Below are 21,592 nucleotides of genomic sequence, written 5' to 3'. Positions count from 1 at the left end.
ATACACACACACACACATAGACAGATAGATAGAGAGAGAGAGAGAGAGAGAGAGAGATAGATAGAATGGGTTAATGTGGGGGGAGAGTGAGTTTTTATTTAAGTGACTAGTATAGCAATTAAATTTCCAACCAACAGGCTAGGATGGCCACCACATTTCCTGTGCTTCATATGTGGCCAATCCTTTACATTTTTCCCATGTGTAGCTTGAGTCACATGTGATACTATAAATTTCACATCTAGCCCAATGTAATAGATGTAATGAAGACCTTCAAGAACTTGCCAAAGAGCTTGGAAAATCTTGATTAGGGATTCATAACTTGGCAAATCTTGATTAGTAGATGTGGGAAATTTGATTCCGTAGTTATATGTAGGAAATACATGGATACATATATAGGAAATATCAATGAACTTCCTACATTTCATAAAATTTCTTATATAGGGAATGATTAAAAGTTCATTGTGATAAAAAATCTTACTCTAAAAAGGTCAAGAACCTACAAGATATTCTAGGAAGGGTCGTGCAAGCCCTTACTAGGATATTTACTTATTTTCCCAAATGAGCCCTATCCATAAGGATTGTGAATATTGTTCCAAAGTTTTTATGAATAGTTAGAGTAAGCACATAACTCAAACCACTTATAGATAGGAGTAAACATTTCTTATTATATTTTATAAGAAGTCAAACCTTGCTCACATGCACTACAATAAAATCAGAGTAGAGATGCAAAGGCATGATATACATTAGTGAGCATGTTAATAAGTGCTGCTAACTCACTCTTTGAGAACAATATAAAGTTGGGACTTCAAGCACCCATATTAATATCAATTTAGTTTTTTTTTGGTTTTAAATTTTCACGAACCATTTCAGGATTGTATAAACACAACATGAGGTTTTCAAACCCTCGTGCCAAAGCTATTTATTTTGCACATGCACAAAAGTCAACTTTCTCTCTCTTTAGAATCTATGGTTTGCATGTAATTTCTTTGATGATTTAAACATTGTTGTTTCTCTTAAGAAATTCAAATCCATGTTGTTGCACAATATTTAGGGTTGTTTGTGTGATAAATAGTGAACATTGCGGTAAACATAAGATTAATCATTGTCCAAACTAGTATTTTTATGCTTATTAAAACATCTGTTTATACGTGATTCAAAAATGTGCAAATCACTACTTCTCTCCAACGACTTTGTTAACATTTTAAGAAATGAGAATCCCCATGGATTCTTAAATGCAAAGAGACAACAATTGTTTTCTCTGTTTACTATTTACTTTGTTGTTTACATTAGCTATTGATCAGCTCATGTCTTCTTCTTCTTAAATTTACTAGTTTATGAGTTAAGTTTAGGGTGCCATTAGGTGCTAGAGCTTATATCAAAGGTGTGGGAGCCTTATTATCTTGGAGAGAACCATATTCTCAAAATATATGAGGTTTTTTAGTTTGGATATATTTTTTGGATGTCTAGATCTTTTTTGTTGTTTTTTATATTATTTCATATGTATTGGTGCAACATGAAATCTAAGGATTGTATGTGTTAGGTTTCATTCCTCACCACGTATAATTGTGTTGATAATGAATGAAGAATGTTAATTGATGGGCACAATATGAGATGCAAGCTTCTATTTTCAAGGGAAAGTGAGAGAAGCAAGGGGAGAGACCAGGGAAATATGTGAAGATATTGTCAATTTGATGCAAGGAGTGACAACTTTGTTGGCCCAGGTACTGCAAGATTCCATTGATATTGATATTACTGATCTTAATATATTGAAGATGCGACATCTTCTATATGGATGTCCTCATCCTCTTATCTACTTTGGAATCGCCTACCAATTTGACAAATTTACCACCTACACAGTGACCTCATGGTGAGGCACTTTATATATAGACCATACTTTTGGATACAATGTGTAATCAGGTCTTCCACTTTCTTGCACTCTAGCATTCTTGCTCTCCATTTTCTCATAATTGAGAAGGTAAAAAAAGGTGTATCACAACATCAGGACAAGAGGAAGAGTATATTTCAGGAACAAGAAAGTAAAAGACAAGGATAAGTTTGTCCCATCTAGGAAAAACATTTCAAGATCGATGGACATACATGAGTATAGATCATGGGGATCTCCCAAAGACCTCTAGTATGCAATCCTATAATATTCTAGATAGCAAGTTTGGGGTAGATTGTTTAGTGGACATTGGACCTATTTTGATGGATACTTCTAGTGATGCTCTTGGTATCATAGACTTATCCTTCAAATTGTTTAGTTATCCTTGCATATGTTACTCAACATTTTACATAGTAAATGAATGTTTTGCATTTAGGATAACACAAAATTTCCTTCATAATCGAGGCAAAATACAATAGCTAGAGATTTGAATGTTAGAGGTTTCTCTAGTAACATTGTAGCCAATGTAGACCCAACATTGAGAGATACTTATAGCAATGGTCTTTAAATAGTGGGGTATATGAGGTGGTCAACTAATGCTTAATATCCCTCTCATCACAAAACGTCAAAGGCATGAGATAAATACTCTCCCCATTGTTAGATAATAGGTATTTCAACCTATACCCAAACTAAATTTCAACAAAAGAAAGCCAACACTAGAATATAGGAAATAATTTTAATTTTTGATTTATGGGATATGGCTAAAACTTATATGAGTATTTTTTAATGAAAGTAGCAAAATATTTCACAGCACTTAACGACTAATGACCTGCAAAGAGCATAGGTCCACAAAGATTAAAATGAACAAGAGCGAGAGGCTCACCCATGCAAGTAATGTGAGACTCGTTATGTGAATCACGAGTTTCCTTGCAATAATGACAAGAAATGATCACAAGAATAAAAACACTTATGGTCAATGGATGGAAGAAATTGCAAACGAGTAACCATTTTCATTCCCTTCAAGGACATATGTCCAAGGCGGTGATGTTATAATGATTCATGTGTTCCTGCATCCACCACCAAAACATGGTCAATAGACCTAAATATGAGTAAGGAATAAAGAGTACCAAACTTGGTAGCTCATGCAAGATAAGACTCCCATATGTAAGCTTCAATAAGGAATCACCAAAAGATACAACATAACCTATATCATACAACTTTCTAACCAAAAGCAGGCTTTTGATCAAACTAATTACATGGCATACATCATACAAAGTAAACATATTGCAAACATTTATAGTAACATAACCTATATCATACAACTTTCTAACCAAAAGCAGGCTTTTGATCAAACTAATTACATGGCATACATCATACAAAGTAAACATATTGCAAACATTTATAGTGTGTAATACTAATATTTTCATATTCATCCATCTTATCTTTTCAGTTAGTAGTAAAATTGGCCTTAAGTTGAAGCCCGTGCAAGCGAGGAGGCAAGAGCAATGTAAGAGACATGGGATGTGGAGACTCCAATAGGCGCAATGTGTGACTTGTGTTCCCTTACTCAGATGTCACTAAAAGAATAAATAATAAAGTGATAGCAATGAACACATGCCACTTACTGTGTACTAGTACTGTCGCTATAGTGAATGCACAAGCGGTTGGGCAGAGGTGCTTTTACCCCCAACAAAACTTTCAATGTGAATGAATGCAATAGGAAATTAGGTTTATGAGAACTATTAATAGATCTTTAAAACAATTGAGCTATGAGAGCAGTAGGAGAGAAAAATCGTAGATTTGTTCTAGTATATAGTAGGATTCTTCTAAGAGACAAATGTCTATTAGGGTCCAATCTGGAAAACTAAAATTGTTGCAATAGTAAGGTTTCATTGGTAGTAATCATAGATGTGTATTGAAATAGGGGATTTATAGCAAGTATCATTTTATATTTCCATGTCATACTTTCAAAAAACAAGAGTTAAAATGTGAATAGTAGCTATAACAGGAGGAAAATACCACGAGTTCTGTAGATATGATCTAGATGAATGTGATGCAAATGCTAAAGAAGAGTAAAGAAAGAGAAATAGATGAAAAAATTTGTTGGCAATAGTAGATGAGATGTAGGAGGTTACTTAAGTTGATCAATCCCATTAGGAAATCTCCTATGTAGAGAATATTCCTATAAAAGAAAATTTCCCTATCTAGTTATCACCATGGAAATTTCCCTATATCTGTCATACCTCAGGAACAATTAAAAGTTCCTTGTTTATGAAGAAAGGTAGCCAAGCTTGCAATGTTGATTGGTTCATTGACTAAATTGCACAAATGGATGGTGGAGTTATGTAGAGAGCAGAGGGCAATAAGTTTGCAGAGGAAGGTAGCCAAGCTAACTAGACCTATGCAACATTACCTTTGTGTGAGCATGTGCTTGAGCACAATCATAGATGCAAAGCCATGGTATTTCAATGAGCTTGTGGCAAGACCAAAATTGGGACCATTTATAGGGAATTGTTTATGCTCCTATATTCCCTCTCCCCACCACAATCTCACCCCATGTTGTAGAGCTTCAAAAGTTTGTGAAACATGTTCACCACTAGAAAATTATGAGTAACTAGTAAATTATGTTGCATGAATGAATGAATAGCTCACTACAATGTTTAACAATGCCCCATGTGAAGTGTCTCTTATTTCACTCAACAATTATGAGTAACCAATGAATTATGTTGTCTGAACGGATAAACATCTTGTTACAATTTTTGAAAATGCCTTGTCTAAAGTACCTTATGTCAAGTGAACATATGGACATCTTGTTACAATTTTCAAAAATGCCATGTTTAAAGTACCTTATGTCAAGAGAAGAATTGAGCCACCTTTACTTCCTTTATGCTGCTTGGTTCCTCATGAGGTAGGTAGATTTGCCTCTGAATCTACCTCTGACCATGAGACATTTCTTGGTCTTAGTGGGTGGAATCTATGTCATAGCTCGGAATCTAGAAGAATGGGATCAAATATGGAGACAAAGATACCAAGAACTTGAGAAGACATTGGGCAAGGAGTGATAAGATCTAAAAGGCAATAATTTTTTTGTATGCGGTAGTAACCATCTTAATTTATAGTTTCTTTCTTTCACATAAGTGTTTTCTTATTTGACATGTATACATAACATTCATGCTTTATAATGATGTCTAGCATATGCTGATTCTTTTAAGTGCCATATCTCCATACATCTTGAGTTCATGAAGATAAAAAAATCAAAGGAGGTAGAGCTCCTTCTAGCCTTGGACATGAGTAATGTATTAGTTCTCTTTGTATTCCTTAATTTATTGTGTAACATCTTTCTTATTTGGTTTCTTGGAGAATGCTCTCACTTTAATGTATAATTATAAGATCACATGTTATCCGAAACAATCATGATGAAGTTTATATGTTTAATAAGTTTGAAATTGCAAACAAAGAGCATGTTGGCTAGGCCCACACTTGAGCAATGAGCGTGGGCCAAGGTGGAGATGTCCCTCAAGACAAGATTCTACAACATACCATACATGCTAATATATGAGCTTGTTTGGAAGGTATTGACTTCAACCCAGTATTTTGTATGTCTCTAGTGTTGACTTGAAATTTGGTATTCCTTATCTTATTATAAGTTTATGGTTATCTTAATTTCCATATGGGATCCTCCTTAAAAGGTTGTCTTATTTTTTTGAAAAAATAATCTAGTAAGAAGGATACCCTCTCAATTTTCTTTAGTTTCATTCATGTGTTTTCATGATCTTTATAGGTTTTGGTTTTTTTCTTTCTATCTCAAAATAAATTGAGCCTAGGGACATAAAAAATCCATCACTTGCACTAGTAAATGCTTGTTTGAGAAGTATGTGATGATTAAGAGTTCCAATCTCTTTTGGTGGGCAAAAACACATAGACTTAATACTCAAACTTACTTTAGAATACCATGATAATAGGCACTCATCCACGTGGATGTAAACACTACATTCTTACATGATGATCTACATGAGGACATATATATGTAGCAGGGCGAGGGTTTTGTGGAAAAGGGCAAAGAGAAGATTGTATGTAAACTCAAAAGGAGTTTTTATGGGCTGAAACGGGCACCTCAAGATTTGTATCACAAGTTTTGATACATTTATGAAGTCTCAAGGCTTTCATAGGAGTCAAGTAGATTACTACTTATATACGAAGAAGGCAATAGATGGCAGGGGGATTATCTTGGTCTTGTATGTGGATGACATGCTGATTGCATGTAGGGATGTTCATGCCTTGGACCCTCTGAAGCAAAGTCTACATGATGGCAACTTTGACATGAAGAATCTTGGTGATGGAAATCATATTGTTGGGATGTGGATACTCAAGGATTGACCAAAAGGACTTCTTTATATGTCCCAGCAGGAGTATGTATCCAAGGTTTTTGCAGTGTAGCAATATGAGGGGGGAAAGGAGGGGGAAAGTGATTGGGATTCTATTGCCTCCATATGTGAAACTCAATGTAGAGGACAGCCCTACATTTGATGACGAGAAGGCTTCACAAAAAAATTTCTAATCTTTTTCTTAAGTATATCTTTCTACATCATGGTTTGCCAAACATTATTGTATCTGACCGTGATCCCCCTTTTTGCAATAACTTTTGGATAACTCTATTCTCTAATCTTGGTGCTAAAATTGATTTTACTTGAACCTTTCACCTTGAGACTAATGGAAAATTTGAAGCTACTAGTAGCGCTGTTCTTGATTTCACTTGTGCATATACTATCTCTTCATCTACCACATGGGATTAACATTTACATCTTTTACAAGTTGTCTACAATAATACACCTCACTCTACCACCAAATAAAGCACCTTTTGAAATTATCTATGGTCACAAAATGCCGACACCAAAATTTTTATTTAAGTCAAAAAGTGTCTTCTATTGATGACTGGATCCATACTCATTTTACTATTTTTAAGCAAGTTAAACAATTGATTGCTAATGCCTAGGTATTCCTATATTAAATAAGCTAATAAGAAGTGCCAAGCTATGCATTTTAAAGAATGTGATTATATTTTGTTGCAAATTGAGAAATGTAGATTGCATAGTGTTGGGAAGAATCCTAATATTAAACTTGGAACTAAATTTTATGGACCATTGAAAAATATTTATTGTATTAATACTAACGCTTTTAAATGAGAATCACCCTCTTATTGGAAAGTTCAAAATACCTTTCATATTAGTATTCTTCGTCCCTTCAAAGGTTCATTACCTTTCCATCCCAGTGTATGGTTCTCCCCCATTACTTGAAGATGATCATGAACTTTTAGTTCTTGAATCTATTATAGATTTTGATTATATGACCATCCATGTACTGGCAATACTTATCCTCGTTGTCTTGTCAAATTTCACAACCATCATATTGAGGAAGCTCAATGGATGACTGCATGTGATATGCATGGTTCTCCACATTTATTGACTCCACATTTGGCCAATAGCGATTGAGGACATTTTCTATCCCACCCGGGGGCGATATGTTTCTAGGAGGCACCTATATAAGCATATGAATGCCTTCAATGGTTCTCCCTTGTGTGCACATTGATGGGATGAGTGCCTTGAATGGTTCTCTGCTAGTATGGAATACGCTCTTAAGAGTGAATTAGTTTTCATCTTGGGCAGAAGGTTGATGGGGACGCCTATCCTTTTTGGGCATGAGACTTGTAGGTGTGAACGGGTGAAGTCATACATGGGTGACGGCACGATATTCATATCTCAAGTGATGACATCTACGTCTTTTGATTATTTAATGAAATTCTAATGATTAGTTGATTTACTAGGGCTAGTTGTATTTATTTGGTAAATTATTTCTCTAACATGACTTTTTGAATTTTTAACACCTAATGTGCAAAGCAATTTTAATTGGATATACATACAATAGAAATTTATTCCAAACACTTCTTCATTAAATTATTTAGAATAGATGCACCATCACTTATTCTAAGACATGCATACATACTATTTTTAAATATTTATTGATACTTGAGATTTTTTGAAAAATATATAGAAGATATTCTAGAAATATTTTATAGCTCTCAGCAGTTGTGATTGTGCAGCTGATTTTAATAATCTATTCAATTAACTCAAACTTTTTTGCAGCAATGAGAGTGATTTTAAATGTTCTACCTTTGGATAAAGAAAGATTCATTTTAATATTATTATGGCATGGAGGAGATGCCCACTCCATGTACGGGGAAAATTTGCATCCAATACTGTGTCGCTCAATTTTTCTTTACTCTTCTTTAAGTCTATTTTGAGTTTTATGAGTCATGCACTCAATTTTTAGAAGAAAAGAGAGTAAGGTAGAGCTTCTTTTGTTTTCTATACACAAGTCTCATATCTGAACTACGCAACAAAAAAGGTTTTACATTGATAAATGTTCATAGTATGGTTGGGGGATGATATCTAGTCTAACCATATGAAATGTTCCAATATAGAAAATATATTCCCAATAATGGTAACCTTAATATAATATTTGTGAGTTTGGGAATCTCCCAATTCACCTAGTTAACATGTCCATAAGTTTCTCAAAACCATATGATGTGACCTATCATTGGAAAGCCCTTGCAAAATGGAATCTATTGAGCTATAGAGCGCTCAATTTGGAGTTATAGTATTCAAGTTATGACAAACCCAAGGATATGATTATATGTCTCCAACTTGTGGGAAATTTCCATATTCCCCAATATAGTGTTCCTTGTCAATATGTGCAAATTTACAATATGTGATAGAGGTGAAAACTTAGAAGTTGATGCAATATTTATGTATCAAAAAAGCTCAGTAGCTCACTTACAGAAATCTCTTTGTTAGAAATCATACTTTGTCATTAGTTACTCTATCAAATCTCATATCATAGGGATGAGGGAGGCCTTCCTTGGCTCCAATGAAGAGCATTATACCTTTAAGATTTCACCAAAAAGTGTAAGCATCAAGGTTTCATTTCCATGGAACCTTTCATCAGCATAACTATGCTATTAGAAATCATCATACAAGAACTTTCTATGGAACAATGCAAATGTCCCAAGAGCCAATTTGAACTCATGAATCAATCTCACAAAAAGGTTTATAGAAACCTCTTCATAAGATGGTCATCAAAAATCTTACTCTAAAAAGATCAAGAACCTACAAGATATGCAAGGGAGACTCCTCCAAGCCCTTACTAGGATATTTACTTGTTACGATCTTTCTCAAATGAGCCCTATCCATAAGGATTATGAATATCATTGCAAAGTATTTTTGAATAGTTAGAGTAAGCACGTAACTTAAGCCACTCATAGATAGAAGTAAACATTTCTTCTTATATTTTATAAGAAGTCAAACCTTGCTCATATGCACTACAATAAAATCAAAGTAGAAACACATACGCATGACATACATTAGAGGGCATGTTAATAAGTGTGGCTAACTCACTCTTTAAAAACAAGATAAAGTTGGGATGTCAAGCACCCATATTAATATCAATTTTGATGTATTTTGGTTTTAACTTCTCATGGTCCGTTTTAGATTTGTATAAACACAACATGAGGTTTTTAAATATCCATGCCGAACACTACAACAAAAAAGCCTCTTAGACGCACTTTTAGACGCAATTTTTGAATATAGAGAAAATCTTACGGGCGTGTCTACCCGCCCGTCTATTTGTGTGTCTACAAACTCGCGTCTATAACCGTATGTATTAAGGAATTTACACGCAGAAATAGGCGCGCAACAGACACACATATACACACGTGAATACAAGCGCATTAAAAAACCAAAATTTTTATTTATTTAATTTATTTTGTGTATCTACCAAGTAAATTAGATGGGCATATAAACACACCCATAGACGCGCTTTTACAAGCGCCCATAGACGTGAACAAAAAATAAAGTCTTCTTTTTTTTAAAAAGATATTTAATTTCTTTTTTAAATTTGAATTATGTAGTGCATGTATAAGCGCGTGTACTTTGCATTTTAGACGCACTTATAAACATGCATTTTCTGCAATTTAGACGCGTGGATAGATGCGCAAAACAAAACTGGAAAAAAAAAACTAGAGAGCATGTGGTTGCAACCACATTCTCTTTGGTTTTTTTTCCCCCTTCCATACATCAGATTGTGAATTTGGAAAAAAGACAATGGATCGAAAAGTACGAGAATTGAAAATAAAAGTCCATGTATTCATTATAGATCAAAAGCATTTACATGGGGAGTTTAAGTGCTTGCGACCTAAAGTGTGGCCGCAAGCAGTAGACTCAAAGATGGATAATACATATACAAGAAAACAAGGCCATAGAGGAGGTAAAGTGCTCCTCTACGAATCTGAAGAAGAAACATCTTCGCTAGCACCACCATGGCTACTAGCGTCGCTATCCCCCTCCTCGCTATGCTCCACATCTAGGTTCACCTACACACACAAAAGATCAAGGTTGCTTATGTACACATGGTGGAGAAAAAGTTATAATTAGCTATACTTTTAATAGGAAAGTAAGAAAAGCATACCTCCTCTGGCTGTCGAATTCTCATAGCCCGGTTGTATTGGTCCTCAGTGATGAGACCCTCCTCATAGAAGTGAAGCCATGTGGCTACACGATTATGGCCTCGATGATAACCTATCTCTCTAGGAGTAGGTATCATACCACCAATAGTAGTCTGCAAAACAATTATGATATATACAAACAATTATGAGACACAATGTATTAGAACAAATTATATAAAGAATTGAAAGAAATATAAATTTTAAAAAAATAGAAATTAAAATATACTTACAAACTCTGCCTCCCACGACTCTCTGCCGCCCGATCCTTAATGCGACGATCCCATGGTTTCCATTTGGATGCGTCGCGCCTCTGCGTGCTGGTGACTCTTCACTTTCTCTGTTGCTTTCTTCTTGGCTTTCTTCCACTCTATGCGTTGGCACATAGGTGATTGGCTATAGGCTCCATGCCTCTCCTCATGTCTCTGCAATGAGTCCCTGGCGTGTGTCATGAGGTGGGATCTTTTGTTGTGAAGCAAATCCCTCACTTTTGTGCGTCCCCAATCATCTGAGAATCGCTGACCCTCAGCATTTGGGTACCTCCTATGGACTGCCCTCAATACCTCCTACCACAAGCCACTTTTCTGATTTTTGAAGTAGACAAAACAATCTTTATACGTCGCATGCACGACGCTCCTCATGTACGCCATTACATCCCTTCCTTCATCATCATGGAAGATGCCACCAGTATCTGTAACTCTATAGTACTGGTGTACAGGCTCCTCTACGTGATCTACTGGTGAGGGTGATCACATTAAAAAAATCATATATTACCTTCATCCACACATAAATATTTTCAAAGAGCCATAATCCTTGATCGAATCCAACATTAATTATGAAAAATCATTCAGCGAGCCTAGAATCATTATGTAAGAGAAGGCTTTTGATGCTCACACATTTTCATTTTCTTCAAATGTATTTTGCAAGCACTTACTAAGGTCCATTTAAGTAAAACAAAGGTGTGGAAATCCCATAGAGAAAATACATGGATGCTCATGGCACTTGAAAGTACTAATAATCTAGTTTTCTTTAGACATTGAGCATAAAACTTAAGTGCTAATGCTTCTCATAAATAAGAAAACTCTGGGAGTCCCACTCTCAAATGTGGGGTTAAGATTTAGCCACTTGGTCAAATCTTTACTCCTTATTTGAAAGTGGAGCTTGGAAGATTCCCAAAATCTCTAATATGGTTTCGAAAGTATAATGCTACCTAATTCACTACGTTGTAAGGCTAAAGCTTCTAAAAATTTGATCATGAATCAAGAAAATTTATAAACACAAATATGGGATTGGTTACATTCATCATTGCAAAAATATATTGTTGATTCAAAAACTAGACCTACACCCCATGCCCATTGTGTTTTTGTTCTTAGTTTTCTTTAGTTATCAATATAAAGAAACATAATAAGCATAATAACATTTAGGCAATGAAAATTGTTTTTTATCAGAGCTGGTTGGCGCATGTATAACCGCATCCAAAATGCAAGATAGACACGCTCTCAGACGTGCCCCTGAAGTCAACCCTCTATTCTGAGCGCGTGTATATCCGCATCTGAGATACAGTATAGACGCGCTATCAGATGTGATTTCTAGGTCAATGCTTCTGGCGTGCACATGTATCCTCGTGTATCGACTGTAGAATACATGCGCCTAGAGATGCGACACTGAAGTCAAAGCTTCTTTTGTGCAAAGCACGTGTATTCTCGCGTCTCCGATGCAGAATATATGCGCTTTGAGAAGTGGCCTCAGACACAACGAGAGAAAACATTGCTTCGCGTCTATCCCTGCATCTGCACTGAAATGTAGACGCGCTGGCAAATGCGCTCAGTCGGTTGATTTCGGTCCGAGGACGATCGCCATTCATGATTTACAAAATGCAATACAAAATGCAATCATAAATCCTAATACATAGATAGATAGAGAGAGAGAGAGAGAGAGAGAGAGAGAGAGAGAGAGAGAGAGATAGAAAGAGGACTCACCTTGGGTATTTGGTGTGGCGGGTGGTGGCACTTCTTCCTTCTCCTTCTTCCTCTCCTTGGTGAGTTACTCTCCCTTGATGCTTGCTTGTTGCTTGTTGTCTCTTCCCTTTGCTTCTTCTTCCTCCTGTTCTCGTCTCTCTTGTTCTCTCTTTCAAGTGGTTTTGTAATCATTGACTCTACAAAATTGCACAATCAAACGTCATCCAAGTGGTTTTGTAATCATTGACTCTACAAAATTTCACCAAAACAAGAATGACACATTAGTACTACCTCAACAATGCGAGTAGATATATATGCAAAAGCTAAATTTTTTATATGTATACATGTAATACATATACACAATATAATAAGTATTTAAGTTTCTTGCTTTTGTTTTTCAAATATAGGTTGTGTATCATCCAATGGTAAACAATAATCGATGGTGGTATGTCATCCCTATATCTAATCGTTCAAAACCAATATATGGTAATATTACCGACATAGAGATAACATATGACAATCCAACAATTAATGATGATGTATATGATGACACCATAATGGATGATATGTGTGATATAGTACAAGATGAACCTTGCGAGGATGTTCAAGGAAACGCAGAGGAAGACAATAATGTGATTGTTGATGATATTGATGAAGTTATTAAGCAATATAGCAACACATCTAATAGTGGGATAGACTTATTTGTTTCGTTACCTCTTGGTAACATAGACCTAGAAGTAGATAGTTTAGCAAGGGCTGATCTCATTGAAGATGAGTCGGATCATTCACTGTAACATACTTAATTTACTTAATGATTCAATGTGTATTCTTAATTCTATGGTTTTTATCATGCGCACACATGCATACTCAAGAATCAATAGTCAAGTTTAAAGCTAAATTGAATTTTCCATAATAAAAAGGAAGTATTTTTTATCATCTTCAAGTAGAGAAATTACGAGATACATATTGCAATGCTTGCTACTAATTGTATAATAAGGTTTCTGTCTCTTGCCGCTAATTACTTATATCAGGCTTGTCAACTGGAGGAACTGCCATTCATTAGAGAGCAACGCAAAAATAATTATTAACTCTCGTTTTTTTATTCAATGATTAAATGTGTATTCTTAATTCTATGGTTTTTATCATGCGCACACGTGCATACTCAAGAATCAATTTCAGGTGGTTAAATAATTATTAATTCTAGTTTTTAAATTATATTAAGTCCAATTTTAGGCTAGGGTGCTGCCCCTTGAATCGATATGCAACTCATGAGGTCATTATATTTCAGTAGCTCTTTCTCTCTCTCTCTCTCTCTCTCTCAATATATATATACATATACACACACTTCTAGTGAAAGCATGTTTCATCACTATGCATAATTGTGAGATTATTGGGGTGAGGAGAGTGAGAAAAGAGAGCTTCAGCACTTGGGGATTCTACAATCATGGAGCCTCTATTGAGGAATTCCTTAATGTCATGTGTACTATGGCTTTATGGAGGTGCTTTTAGCACTTTTCAAGGGGTGGAAAGAAACCGTTCATATTATAAGGTGTATTCAAAGGATATGATAAACTCCCTTTTACTTACATTTTATAAGGTAGTAAAATGATCCCATTTTTGTTAAGAAAATTACAAGCTCTCATGCATAACTACATTAAAAACCCCTCTTTTATGTAAATTTATCAAATTTTTCTCAAATCAAAGAACCCTTCTATTGATTACCTATGATATACTTATATTTTTGTGAGGTGCATCATCCCAAGTGAAACTTGTGGTGGTGGACACATAAAGGTTATGTACTTAGTTAATATGCTCATCACATTGGTTGAACTTGTATATATTGACCCATCTAACTAACCCTTTGGGCCTCCAAGACATGTCTCAAGGTCACTTTATGCTTTTATCTTTGAAGCCATCTTAGCTATCACTATTTGCCATATAGCATGGGTGTTGCCCCTTCAATCAAAGTGTAACTCATGAGATGGTTACTTTTCACTCATTCTATCTATATATATATATGCACTTCTAGCCTGAGCATGGTTACAAGTTTTAATGACTATGAGATATTGTGGAAAGATTAAGGGAATGAGAGCTTAGGTTTGTTTGAACACTTTGTGATTCAAATGGTTGGCTCTTAGCTACAAGAGAACTCTCAAGTATCTCTACTTCTTCTTACCTCTCTAATGGCTCTCTTGGGTATCTCTACTTCTTCTTTCCCTACTTCTTTCCATATCATCTTTATGGTATGGCTTCACTCTTTCTCATGCCTACAATGCTTCTCAAGGATCCTCTTGTCCATTATATTATGAGATGCTCTTATTTAGTTGGATTCTTATACCTTTATGATTGCATCTTGGGGTTGCTAGTGGTGGTACACAATTTCCATGTTGAGGTGTAGGTATCATGTATGTCAACAACTTATATTGTAGATATTTCATATGTCGACTATACTATAAGGGATGGTCACCTAGTTCTCTTAATGGTTCATTCTGTCTAAAAGAGGGATAGGTTTTAGTTTCCTGGAGGTCTCATGATTTGTCAAGTTGAATTTGATGTTTTGAGATCTTTCTAATTGATTATTATTGTGATACTTTTAGTAGTGAAGGATGTAATAGTATCACCATGTATCATAGTGATAGGGGCCTTTAGCTCTTGTATGTACAGTCTTCTATCCTTGTCTAGGTTGTTTCAAATGGATCCTCTCTTAGTGCTAGGGATTGGTCTTTAGCTCTCTGTTGGGGACTTTTTTAGGTCAAATGGGTACACTTTGTAGATTCTAGATATAATAGCTATAAATGTGATTTTTTTTCACTTGCTCTCTCACTACAAGGGTAAAGGAGCATAGCAACGAACACTAGTGACTTTCTTTTTTGGCATCACAATAAGTGTCAGTATTATACTGGATGCCTATTCGGTTACTTATTCTGACTCACTTACTGATGCTTATTGCAAGTCATATACCAAAAAATATTGAGATGCAAATAGCGATGCACTATTGTGGTAAAAAAATGCAAAAACAAAGTCCATGGCATGGCATTTCATAGCAAAATTTTAGAGAGATAGAGAGAGAGAGAGAGAGAGAGAAAGAGAGAGAGAGAGAGAGAAGAGGCCAATGGAGGAGAAAGATCATAAACTCGGGGGATTCGCTATATGTGTACCCTCTATATCACATGCCTCCAAGGTCTATTTATATGTATCCTTATCTTTGAACTTTTCCTTGATAAAATATAACCCCTTTCTATTCAATATGTAAGTAACTCCTTTAAATGGCACCCTTCTATATGGAGAGAGAGAGAGAGAGAGGGTTTTTAAAGTAGTGAAAGATGGAGAGTGTGAGGGAAAGAGAGAGAGAGAGGAGGACATGATAATGGAAAAGGAGAGGGCGAGATAAAATTATTATTATTTGTTAATGTTGGATGTAGGAGAATGGCTTTAGGTGGTTAGGGTTGGCTTTGTAAGAAGAAGATATAGTGGAAGCATATTGTAATTGATGATGATTTCCATTTTTCTTCTAATAATGGGTAATGTTTTATAAGAGAAGTAGCTAGAGCCACTAATTTGGAGGAGTTGCTCATAAATAAACTTCTCTCTTTGGATGTTAGCCCCCCATTTGTAGGCAAATTGAGAAAAGCTAGAGTAGATACTTATGAAACCATACCAAGGTGGAAAATAGGAGAGAAGGAGGGTGATCTAGAGCTTCTTAGAGATCTCCAAGCCTTTGTAAAAAGCTTCATTGAGGGGCTTACTCCATTTTTAATGAGCAATATCGTATAGTGCCCTTCTTACATAATGTAATTGACAAGTTTTCACAAAGTGAAAACTTGATGGATGTCATCTTTTTTTTTATAAGTATCCTTAAATTTATTCCAAATAAGATTGGTAGTATCCAAGTTATGCACCATTTTTACTTTGAAACCATTGCAACGAATGCTTGTTTTTAAAGGTGGTTGTATCTTTTTGTTGTCACGTAGGGAATCCTAGGAGGATGATCTCTTGTGGTGGGTTCTTCCCCACACCGTCAATAATGGATCATAGGTTTACCTATGTGAGGGAGAGCTACAACCAAAAACTCCAACTCTCATGGTTAGATCCCATTAGCTTCTCCATCTTGTAGGAGCAAGAAGAGAGCAAGCAGGATCGAGTGGCAACTACAAGTCATTGAGACATGATGGTAGATAGTGTCTCTATCACTATTACCTTGTCTTGAATAAAAGTAGATAGCTAGAAGGATCTTTGCATGCTTTGATACCATGTGAGAAAATAGAGAGCAAGAATGCCATAGTGCAAGAAAGGACTAGCCTAAATACCCCTATGTATCACACATCACGAGAATAAATATATTTCCATTACATAGAGATGTGAAACATTAAGGCTTTTAACTATTATACCTGCACTTAAAAGTTTATTCATAATTGTTTTTTAATCCATACTAATTTTTAACAAATCTAAAAAAATTTTAGAAATGAAAATCTTCACATCCCCATAAAGTGTCAAAGTTTTGTAAGAGATTTGCATAAATTTTCCTTAACAAAAACTTCTACTTTTAATAAATATCAATAGTTTCTCAATTTTTAAATACCTTCAAGACAAGCTCATATATTATCATGTATGGTATGTTGTAGAATCTTGTCTCGAGGCACATCTCAACCTTGGCCCAGTCTCACATCTCAAGTGTGGGCCTAGCCAAGATGCTCTTTGTTTGCAATTTCAAACTTTTGAAACATATAAACTTCATCTGAATGAATGTTTGGGATAACATGGGCTCGTGTAATTATACATTAAAGTGAGAGCATTGTCCAACAAACCAAATAAGAATCATGTTACACAACAAATTAAGGGATACGAAGAGAACTAACACATTACTCATGTCCAAGGCTAGAAGGAGCTATGCCTCCTTTGATTTCTTTATCTTGATGATCTCACAGTGTATGTTTTGGAAAATAGGTCAAACGATGTATGATGCATGATAAGGAGACTTGTATCCCATAAGTAGAGTGAGGAGAGTGGAGAAGCTGGAAAGCTATAAAGACATGTACTTGGTTCACTTTTCAAAAAAGGCTATTGTACTTTGCACATAGATTATGTGTTCCTATCCACTCAAGATTGTGTTTATGAGTCCAAGCTAATCTATCTTGGAACCTAATTCACTTGAGTGAAAGTCTGTGTCTAGTCGTCAGTCTTCATGCCTCTTGCTAATGAGTTAAAGCCTCCATAGCTAAACTGTGTTCAAGATTCATGTTTCTCAATATGGTATCAAAGCCATGGTGAGCTCACTTTAGCTCTTCTTCCTACTCCTCCAACTTCTCACAACTTAGCTCCAACTCATGACAAATGTATCTACACTCCCTACCTATTGGTCTCCCATAGCCAGCTAGACCTTGTCATCTTTGAGCTCTTGAAACTCTCAAAGTAAGAATCATCTCTTCAGGGTCTCTTCTGGTCATATCTCTAGGACTCAAGGAATAGCCTTCTGTCATAAAATTCCTTAACATATGTCACTCTACTAGTCAGCATTGAGGAAATTGTACCTCGCTCTCTCAGGTTGCGCTTGTCACGATCGTATGCGTTGTTATCATAGATCTTGTCGAAATCATTCCTGCCACCTTAGGGATTGTAAAGTCTAGTATATGAGCCTTCTCTCCATCAAATATTTTGTCAATTGATTGCATGTATGTGGTGCTATAGACAAAACAACAGTCAGGTACAAAAACCCTAATATAAGCAAGTCATAGCATGTGTAGTTCAATCTCATCTTAGACTTCAGTATCTCACTTCCTCCAACTAATTCAAGTTGTTGCCACTCTAATTTGAGTCTCAGCTTAGTCTAGAGGACTCCAAATTAGTAAGGGGAAGGGGAGATCATTGAGCAACATCTTAGACTTCAATCTCTCACTTCCTCCAACTAATTCAAGTTGTTGCCACTCTAATTTGAGTCTCAACTTAGTCTAGAGGACTCCAAATCAGTAAGGGGAAGGGGAGATCATTGAGCAACATCTTAGAGTTCAGTCTCTCACTTACTTCAACTAATTCAAGTTGTTACCACTCTAATTTGAGTCTCAACTTAGCCTAGAGGACTCTAAATCAGTAAGGGGAAGGGGAGATCATTGAGCAACATCTAGCTTAACAAGGAGGTTCAACATCAATAAAATCTCTTGATACTCAATCAATGTCTCTTGGCACTTGTGTATTTAGCTCACTCATGAACAAGCTATTCACTGATTTTACCTCAGGTGCTCAAAAATTCATTCTCAGCACTTGTAACGATTAAATGCCCTATTGATCAAACCCATTTGTAAGTCACAATTTATTTGTAAAAGGATAGACATTGCCCGAGTGTTCTCATGTTAAGACCTCCTTCTAAGATACTGAACTAGAGTAGATAGCAAAGTTTAATGGTGAAGGCTTTCACGTCTGGAAAGAGAAAACCATGTACCATGTCATGAGGAAAGACCTCTGGGATCTCTTTGAGGAAGATGATGCAAATGACAAGAAAGATGCTAAAGAGAAAGATGCTGCATAAGACCAGACTAAAACAAAGGCATGGAAGAATATGAACAACAAAGCTCTAATTATTATTGCCTGGGGTCTATCAGATGATGTATAACACCACATCTCTAGCATCAAGGATGCAAAGAAGGCATGGGAAGAACTTGACAAGATCTTTGGTACACAAGAAAAGAACGAGCAAAGAACTCAAAGGTTTTACTCATTCATTTTTATAAGTTGGATATAAAAGACAGTTCATCTATGACTGTACACATCAATAAGTTCAAGAGCCTTAAAACTTAGCTAAAAAACTCTTAAGAAGAACATTGATGAGGATTAGGGAATAGCACTGCTACCTGCCAATGTTAATCATGAACCAAATGAGAATCTTGTGTCCACACTAAGTAATGTTCCCAACCTCTCACTCAAAGACATTGAGTTCGTTGCTCAATGGAGAAAGTAAATTTAAAAGCAAGGATGTAAAAGAAACCAACGCAAGGAATAACCTTTTGTACACCGAGGGTACTTATACAGCAAAAGGATGTGGTCGAGGATTCACCACTAACAACAACAAGTACTGAATTATTTGTCATTACTATGGCAAGACTCACCATGTAGCCAGTGAATGTTTTCACAAGAAGAGAGCACAATAGGTGCAAGATGGTCACCATCAAGGTCAGTTTATGAAAGAAGAAGAAGAAGAAGAAGATGCTTCCTCCACCATCAAAAAATATGACAGATTATTCTAAAGAAATCTTCATTGTATCTTTCCCGTAGTGGATGTTTTCTTTCCCTTAGTGGAATTGTATTGAAAAGAAACCCTTGCAAAAAATGTAAAATTTTAAGCTTGACTTGACTAGGCTACCCATGAGCTAGTCTCCCTAGCCATGTCATCATGTAGGAGGGGCAAAAGCTAGCAAGTGTAGGAATTCATCATTTGAGGGGGGTGTTGGAATATAGGTCAAATGATGTATGTTGCATGATAAGGATATTTGTATCCCATACGCACAGTGAGGAGAGTGGAGAAGTTGGAAAACTATAAAGACATGTACTTGGTTCAGTTTTCAAAAAAGACTATTGTACTTTGTACTTAGAGTCTATATTCATGTCCACTCAAGATTGTGTTTATGAGTCCAAGCTAATCTATTTTGTAACCTAATTGACTTGAGTGGAAGTCTATGTCTAGTCATTAGTCTTCATGTCTCTTTCTTATGATTTCAAGCCTCCATAGCTAAATTGTGTTTAAGATCCATGTTTGTCAACAATATGGAGACATGGTACTCAAGAGAATCGGCATATACTAGACATAATTGGAAAGCATGAATGTTATGTATACATGTCAAACAAGAAAACGCTTATGTGAAAGAAAGAAATGATAAAATAAGATGGTTACTATCCCATACAAAGAAATTCTTGTCCTTCAATTTTTATCACTCCTTGCCCAATCACTTCTCAAACTCTTGGTGTCTAGCTGTCCATATGTTCACTTGACATAAGGTGCTTTAGCCAGGGCATTTTCAAAAAGTGTAACAAGATGTCTATCTGTTTAGATAATAGGATTCACTAGTTACTCGTAATTCACTACAAGGATTTAAACCTATAGCAACGGCAGGTAGCAACGTAGGTCACGGCGTCGCTATTTGCGTCACATGCATCGCTAAAATGCGACGCAAATAGTGACGCCCCACAGGGAAAAAAAATAGGCCAAAACCGAGTGCGGGTTTATTTCGCGTATTTTTGTCTACTGTTTTGAGAGGCAAGAGCGAGAGAGAGAGAGAGCGACCGTCATGAGAGAGGGAGAGGAAGAAGGCTTGCCGCCGCCACCATTCGCGAAGGAGAGGAGGAGCCTTCATTGCGAAGAGCAGCTGCCAAACCCTCGCCATATCTCATCGGTAAGTCTATTCTCTCCTTCTTTTACTTGTTTAGGGTTTAATTCTCTTTCTCTTTTACTTGTTTAGGAGAGGAAATGAAAGAGAAAGAGAGGGAGAGGGAGAGGGAGGGAGAGAAAGAGAAAGAGAAAGAGAAAGAGAAAGAGAGGGAGGGGGAGGAAATGAGAGAGGGACAGAAAGAGAAAGAGAGGGAGAGGGAGAGGGAGTGCATTCTCTCTCTCCCTCTCCCTTGTGCTTTTATAATTTGTGTATATATATTGAGAGAGGGAGAGGAAATGAGAGAGAAAGAGAGGGAGAGGGAGAGGGAGGGAGAGGGAGTAAATGGAAGAGGGAGGGGGATGAAATGAGAGAACGAGAGAGAGGGAGAGAGAGGGAAAGAAAGAGAAAGAGAAAGAGAAAGAGAGGGAGAGGGAGGGGGAAGGAAACAATAGAGGGAGAGGGATGGGGAGGAAATGAGAGAGGGAGAGGGAGGGAGAGTGCATTATCTCTCTCCCTCTCCCTTTTGCTTTTATAATTTGTATATATATATTGAGAGAGGGAGAGGAAATGAGAGAGAAAGAGAGGGAGAGGGAGGGAATGGGGAAGGGAGGGAGAGGGGGAGGAAGGGAGAGTGAGAGGGAGGAAATGGAAGAGGGAGGGGGATGAAATGAGAGAATGAGAGAGAGGGAGAGTGTATTCTCTCTCTTATTTATTTAATTTTTGTATAATTTGTATATAATGTGAGAGGGAGAAGAAATGAGGGAGAAGGAGGGGGAGGAAATGTGAGAGAAAGAGAGGAAGAGCGAGAGGCAATGAGAGACGGAGAGAGGGAATGAGAGAGGGA

This window comes from Lygodium microphyllum, chromosome 13 (genome assembly GCF_053477565.2).
Source record: "Lygodium microphyllum isolate KBCC chromosome 13, Lygodium_microphyllum_v1.1.10, whole genome shotgun sequence".
Taxonomy (NCBI): Eukaryota; Viridiplantae; Streptophyta; class Polypodiopsida; order Schizaeales; family Lygodiaceae; genus Lygodium; species Lygodium microphyllum.
The sequence above is the reverse complement of the archived record's forward strand: the minus strand, read 5'-3'. Positions refer to the sequence as shown.